The sequence below is a fragment of the Bos indicus genome, chromosome 11 (genome assembly GCF_029378745.1).
Source record: "Bos indicus isolate NIAB-ARS_2022 breed Sahiwal x Tharparkar chromosome 11, NIAB-ARS_B.indTharparkar_mat_pri_1.0, whole genome shotgun sequence".
Lineage (NCBI taxonomy): Eukaryota > Metazoa > Chordata > Mammalia > Artiodactyla > Bovidae > Bos > Bos indicus.
The window spans coordinates 44,579,642-44,587,567 of NC_091770.1; positions in this window are offsets into that span (position 1 = coordinate 44,579,642).

Genomic DNA, 7,926 nt, shown 5'->3' on the forward strand with positions numbered 1-7,926 from the left:
TAGCTGCCTAGCCCTGAGCTCTGGGCTGCTCCGCAGCTCCCCGCCCCCGGCTGTGTCCCTTGTGCCTTCAGCCGCTCTTCTGTGCCCTTAGCGGTGGTCAGGGCCACCTCAGTGGAAACAGTGTCAGACTTTATTTTTCTGGGCTCCAAAATCACTACGGATGGTGACTGCAGCCATGAAATTAAAAGACACTTACTCCTTGGAAGGAACGTTATGTCCAACCTAGATAGCATATTCAAAAGCAGAGACATTACTTTGCCAACAAAGGTTCATCTAGTCAAGGCTATGGTTTTTCCTGTGGTCATGTATGGATGTGAGAGTTGGACTGTGAAGAACGCTGAGCGCCAAAGAATTGATGCTTTTGAAGTGTGGTGTTGGAGAAGACTCTTGAGAGTCCCTTGGATGGCAAGGAGATCCAACCAGTGCATTCTGAACGAGATCAGCCCTGGGATTTCTTTGGAAGGAATGATGCTAAAGCTGAAAACTCCAGTACTTTGGCCAGCTCATGCAAAGAGTTAACTCATTGGAAAAGACTCTGATGCTGGGAGGGATTGGGGGCAGGAGGAGAAGGGGAGGACAGAGGATGAGATGGCTGGATGGCATCACTGAGTCGAGGGATGTGAGTCTGAGTGAACTCCGGGAGTTGGTGATGGACAGAGAGGCCTGGCGTGCTGCGATTCTCGGGGTCGCAAAGAGTCGGACACGACTAAGTGACTGATTTGATCTGATCTGATCTGCATTCACAAAATAATTCACAAATCTCTTTAATTCTTTCTTCTGGGAATTTTAATCTCATTAGAAAGTTGCAGGAAATCTGCAGGTGGTCTTACAAGTTGTAGCGGAGACTTACTTCCTTGAAAGGCTGGAAGGAAGTTTGTGCTGCCAACAGCCAGAGCTTAGACCCAACCTCCCAGCGCAGATGTGGGGGTGGGGGATCAGCAGTATTATTTTTAAGACTGAAATAGAGGAGGCTCCAATAGGAATGATTCTCTTCCTGTTGTAGGCTATTTAGTGTCAGTATCAGCCCTGGTCTGTTCACAGACAATAAAACATGTTTGTCCCTTACAAGCCAAGTGGATACGAAAGCTACAGAGTTACAGAACGCCCATCCTCTGACTTTTTCTTCCTGGAGTTTACCATCCAGGCTCATGCCAGATCCCACCCCACTCCAGCCACGCCTCCCCCGCAACCCCAGAGAGCTCCTTGTTTTCCTAAAAGCCCTAGTGCTTGTTTATGCTGCTTGTTCCTTTCCTTGGAATCATTCCTGGCTCCTGCAGTTTTGTTTTCTTTTCCCCCCTCCTGTTTCCACCACCACCCTTCTTGGCTGACCACTTCAAAAACAAGAGCAATCAAAACCACATTGAGGTACCATCTCATGTCGGTCAGGATGGCTGCCATCAAAAAGTCTACAAACAACAAATGCTGGAGAGGGTGTGGAGAAAAAGGGAACCCTCTTACACTGTTGGTGGGAATGCAAACTAGTGTAGCCACTGTTCACTATGGAGAACAGTGTGGAGATTCCTTAAAAAGCTGGAAATAGAACTGCCATACCACCCAGCAATCCCACTGCTGGGCATGCACACCGAGAAAACCAGAATTGAAAGAGATCCGTGCACCCCAATGTTCATTGAAGCACTGTTTGCAATAGCTAGGACATGAAAGCAACCTAAATATCCATTGGCGGATGAATGGAGAAGAAAGCCGTGGTACATATACACACAATGGAATATTACTCAGCTATTGAAAGAATGCATTTGAGTCAGTTCTAATGATGTGAATGAAACTGGAGCCTATTATTCAGAGTGTAGTAAGTCAGAAAGAAAAACACCAATACAGTATATTAATGCATATATATGGAATTTAACAGATGGTAACAATGACCCTATATGGAAGACAGTAAAAGAGACACAGATGTAAAGAATAGTCTTTTGGACTCTGTGGGAGAAGGCGAGGGTCGGATGATTTGAGAGAATAGCATTGAAACATGTATATTACCATATGTGAAGTAGATGACCAGTCCAAGTTCGATGCATGAAATCGGGCATTCAAAGCTGGGTCACAGGGACAACCCAGAGGGATGGGATGGGGATGTTGCGACACATGTACACTGTGGCTGATTCATGTCAATGTATGGCAAAAACCACCACAATATTGTAAATTAACCTCCAATTAAAATTAATTAATTTTAAAAAAAACTTATGAAAAAAAAAAGCAAAACAAGAGCAGACCCACCCAGCCCTCCTGCTTCTCCTTGTGTTATTATCAAGTACATCTGGTCTTTGTTTCTGTTCCTGATGCTGTCTCTCAAAAACCCTTAGAAGTTCCTGAGCAGTTGGAGCCTTTGGCTGTTTGTGTTGAGTCCCTGTGGACCCCACTTGGATTGTCAGGGAGATTACACCTGCTGAACATGTGGATGCTTTCTGGGAGGGGCTGCCTGGAGGCTCCATGAGGATGAGGGACAGGGCTCGACAGCTCTGCCCCTTCTCCCCCGAGAGCCTGACCCCTGTATCTGTAACATTCACCTGTCCCGACCTGTATTGTCTATGTCCGACACAACTGTAATTGTAGGTGTAGCACTTTCAGTGAGTTCTGTTTATCATCATGGAACCTACAGGGGCATGGAGACGCTCCCCCCGCCCCAACTTAGAGCAGGTTGATTAGCAGCACAGATGGTCCACGAGGCTTGTGCTTGCATGTGAAGGGTGGTGGGGGAATCTTGTGAAAGGTTTTATCCTTGACCTGCAGGTCTGTGCTAAACCTGGGTCGTCAGTGTTAAGACAGAATTGAGTTGAATGGACAGAGAACTTCCCTGGGATGCCTCTCCTGCCCCCAACAGCTCCAGATGCTGTTCCTATAGCAGGAGTTTCACTTCTTGCTTCAATCCCTTCCCACCCAGAGCTTCACAGCATCCCACAGGGGCCTCTAGGTGGGGACCTCTGTGGTACCCAGGACCTCAGGCTATGCACATTCCCCACTCTGCAGGCCCAATGCCCTGTGCCCCCTTCAGGTCTTCTCTAATATCCTCCCCAAAGTGCCCCCTCTGGAGAGCCTGTCCCTGATCTTGGGTGTTTCCCACATCCCTGCTGGTGGCCCCTTCCTGTCCTTTGGGGCTGTGGTTTGAACTCAGTCCCGTGTCCTCCACTGGCCATGTCCGCACTGCGGGCAGCTCTGTGTCTGGTGCGTGTGTCCTGGGAAGAAGGAAAGAGTGAAACTAACTGGAGAACTGAGGGTGAGGTCTATGGGCCACAGCCGTGGCGAGAGGGGGAGGTTCAGGTGAGCCTGTGGCTTTGGCCAGTCTCTGTGATGACAGCCAGATGTGGACGCCTGCCCTGAGCCCTGCACCAGCTCCCCCAGCCGAGGGCCGGACACAGGGTGCTGACTGCTCTGCCCTCACACCCCGACTTTCCTTTGTGAAAACAGGGATCATAACAGTCCCTGACCCTGTGAGTGACAGTGTGTTTACTGCTTGGCAACGGGGAGGGAGTGCAGTCAACAACCTTAACTGTGAGTAGTGTCCCGTGACTGTGACCTCGGTGGTTCCTGGGCCCTCCTTGCCCCTCAGCCTCCCTGTCGGGTGTTGGGAGATGGAGGGACACTTGGGATCAAGATTACCAGGTGGAATTCCTGGCCCTAGCATGCATTTGGAAAGCCTTAGAAAAATCATCTATAATTTTTGGTTACATATCTCCTCTGGTCTTCATAGTCTGTGCGCCAGCAGCACAGAGAACGGGAAGCTTAGCCACATCCTGGCAGTTTTGTTTAGTCCCTTGTGTGCTGGGAACATGGGTTGAGACAAAACCGAGGGAAGCTGAAGGTGTCACCTTACTTGAAAAATTATCATGGCTGCACAGATGTTTCCTGTTCTCCTTTGTTCTGTCGCTAAGTCATGTCTGACTCCTTGTGACCCCATGGACTGCAGCATTAATACTTTCTCACAAATGCAGGAGAATTAAATATATGTTACACTTAGTTATAAAATTGTCCAGTGTCAAGTCTGTGTCTGGCAGACATTGTTTTGGAATTCCAAGCATCTGGGGTTGGATTGGCGCTGTCCCTCAGGAGTCGTGTGAGCTTACAATTATTTAATGTCTTCTGCTGTTGGAGAAGACTCTTGAGCCTCTTGATGAAGGTGAAAGAGGAGAATGAAAAAGTTGGCTTAAGGCTCAACATTCAGAAAACAAAGATCATGGCATCCGGTCCCACCACTTCATGGGAAATAGATGGGGAAACAGTGGAAACAGTGTCAGACTTTATTTTTCTGGGCTCCAAAATCACTGCAGATGGTGACTGCAGCCATGAAATTAAAAGACGCTTACTCCTTGGAAGGAAAGTTAGGGCCAACCTAGATGGCATATTCAAAAGCAGAGACATTACTTTGCAAACAAAGGTCCGTCTAGTCAAAGCTAAGGTTTTTCCTGTGGTCATGTATGGATGTGAGAGTTGGACTGTGAAGAAGGCTGAGCACCGAAGAAGTGATGCTTTTGAACTGTGGTGTTGGAGAAGACTCTTGAGAGTCCCTTGGACTGCAAGGAGATCCAACCAGTGCATTCTGAAGGAGATCAGCCCTGGGATTTCTTTGGAAGGAATGATGCTAAAGCTGCAACTCCAGTACTTTGGCCAGCTTATGCGAAGAGTTGACTCATTGTCTTTTCCAAGGCAGCTCTGATGCTAGGAGGGATTGGGGGCAGGAGGAGAAGGGGACGACAGAGGATGAGATGGCTGAATGACATCACTGACTTGATGGATGTGAGTCTGAGTGAACTCTGGGAGTTGGTGATGGACAGGGAGGTGTGGCTTGCTGTGATTCATGGGGTCGCAAAGAGTCGGATATGACTGAGTGACTGGACTGACTGAATATTCCTCTGTATATTCCTTTCCACATCTTCTTTGTCTATTCCTCTGTTGATGGACATTTAGGTTGCTTCCATGTCCTGGCTATTATAAATAGTATATAGCTGCAATGTATATAGCTTTTGAATTATGGTTTTCATGCATCCTTTTGAATTAGGTTTTTCTATTTCTGTTTTTAGTTTTTTTTAAAGATATATCCATACTGTTCTCCATAGTGGCTGTATCAATTTACATTCCCACCAACAGAGTAGGAAGATTCCATTGTCTCTACACCCTCTCCATCATGTATTGTTTGTAAATTTTTTCTGATGATGGCCATTGTGACTGGTGTGAGGTGATACCTCATTGTAGTTTTTATTTGCATTTCTCTAATAATTAGTGATACTGAGCATCTTTTCATGCACCTCTTGGCCATCTGTATGTCTTTGTAGAAATGTCTGTTTGGGTCTTTGGACCATTTTTTGAGTTGTTTTTTGATATTGAGTTGTATGAGCTGTCGGTGTATTTCATCCGTTGCTTTGTTTGCAAATAGTTTCTCCCATTCTGAGGGCTGTCTTTTTGTTTTGTTTATGGTTGCTTTTGCTGTGCAAAAGCATTTAAGTTTAATTAGGTCCCTTTTGCTTATTTTGGTTTTTAATTTCATTATTCTAGGCAGGGTGTTGGGAAAAGATCTTGTTGTGATTTATATCAAAGTGTGTCCTGTCTATATTTTCCTCTAAGAGTTTTGTGGTATCCTTACAGATAGACTTTTAAAAATCAAGGCATAATTAACAGACAGTAAGCAGCACAGAGCTTCAGTGTACAAATTGATGGATTCTCCCTCTGCACATGTCCTGTGACCTCCCCCAGGTCAACATGCAGAGCACCTCCACCACCTGCCCTCCTTTCCGTCCAAACCCTCACCACCTGTTCTGTATCTGTTCCCACGGGTGAGTGTCTCCCCGCGGGAACCTCCCCTTGGTTGCATCACACATTATCCTTGGTCCCTGGTTGCCCCCTGGGCTCACCTTCCCCACCGCCACCTCTTGCTCCTTCCTACAGATTCTTCCTCCTCCTTATTCCACACTGGATGCCCCTACATTGGGAAGATATCCGCTCCCCCTACCTAAGTGTTCTCCTACCTTATGGGTATGTCCTTGCATCTTTATTTTAGGTTCCAAGAAGGGTGAGTGCTATGATCAGTATAAACCATAGAGGCAGATGACCTCTGCTTCTGAATTTTTCAAATTGGAGAAAACAAAGCAGTGAAGTCATTTCGGGGCAGGAATTTTTATAATCCAAGGAGGATAATGCAAATATTAGGCAATGTTTGTCTGTACCAAAGACACACAGAACCTTGCAGGGTGTTGAACAAATAACCAGGGGGGTTTGAGCCAAGTAGAGCAACAGCTGAGTGACTGAACTGAACTGAACTGAGAGCAGCAACAGGTGGAGTAGAAACTGTTTTGTGTGGTGGTAGGTACTTGGAGGTAGTAATATTACATTGGTCTCATAAAGCAAGAAGCAAATCATGTCTGAGACCCAAAGAGGCTGTAGAGCCAGTTGCATAATTCTTGCCTCTGTGACGGGAAGAACACTGTTTTTCTGGGATGGGAAGGACACTGTTTTTCTTGGACTTTTCGGGCCATTGTGGTTCAGCTGGCTTATCTAATCTCAAGGATCCAGGAGCCAGTGCAGTTCCCACAGCCTGCAGAATGTGTGAATGTGTTTTGTGGACATGTGTGCAGGGTCATGTCCTCGCAGCAGAGGGAGAGGATTCTAGTGGGCTTGCCTGTCTCTTTCATCACCCTTTTATGGGTTCGTGTTAGGACCCGTAAACGTGGGTGGGCCTGGACTGACTTGCCTAAGAGCTGGTACACAAAGGCTCCCTGGGCAGGGCTGGGGCCTTGTGTCTGGATGGGTCTGGCCGACTTTCCTCCCCTGAAGAGGAGACTCTGTTGAGTGTGGGACCCTCCCTGTTCACAGAAGCTTCTAAGGGCTGACTCCATGTTCCAGGCTGGTGGGACCGGTGTCATTCTGTAGAGTGGTCTGCAGGGGAGGGGAGAGGAGCGGAGGGTGAGCCAGGGGTGCAAGATAGAAAACCCTGGTGTACCCTCCAGAGTCTGCAGGTGAGAGCAGGTCCCTGGAGTGCCCTTTGGCAGATCCGAGGAGACCTGGGGCCAGGAAGCCCTATTCCTGGTTTGCACAAGCTCAGGACTTTTCTTCTTTGTTTGGTAAATAGAAGTGTTGATTCCTCCAGGTGCATCCTGGGTCCTCTAACTGTAGGGATTTGCTCAGGTCTCCTTTTTCTCCTAGTCTAAGAACTTAGATCTAAGAACTCTATCTGCTTCATTCCTTCCTTAAACTCGACTTTGCCCAAATTAACTCCTTGACCTCCTGGGTTCCCCAATCCAGAAGGTCTCCAAACCTCTCCCTTTGTGCTCACGCAGGTTTCCCTGGTGGCTCACATGGTGAGCTTACGATGCAGGAGACGCAGGTTTGACCCCTGGATCAGGAAGACCCCTTGGAGAAGGAAATGGCAACCCATTCCAGTATTTTTGCCTGGGAAATCCCATGGACAGAGGAGCCTGGAGGGCTACAGTCCATGGTGTCTCAAAGAGCTGGTCATGACTGAGTGACTGACTCTAACTGGCTACACAGAGGCTCCATCATGGTTGGTTGATTATATCACTGACCACCGGTGCCTGAACTCAGTTTCCAGCCATCCCACCCCTCCCCAGAGGTCCAGGGCCAGGCTCAAAGTTCTCACTCCTGATCACCCTCGTGTGGACTTTCCAAAAGTCAACACATTAATATAACAAAAGACTCTTTTGCTGCTAGGAAACCCCCAGGGTTTTAGGAGATCCATGCTAGGAATGAGATAAAGATCAAATATATGTATTTCTTATTATAAACTACAACATCACAGTAGCTATGATCATGGACCCCATTTTCCAGATGAGGAAGCTGAGGCAAGAGAGTGAGGCAGTGAGCACAGGCAAGTGACTGGCTCAGCTCAGCCCTGATCTGTGGCTCCAGGGCTTGTCCAGTGCATCAGGTCACCACTCCACCCCCACCCCCACCCCCACACCCCAC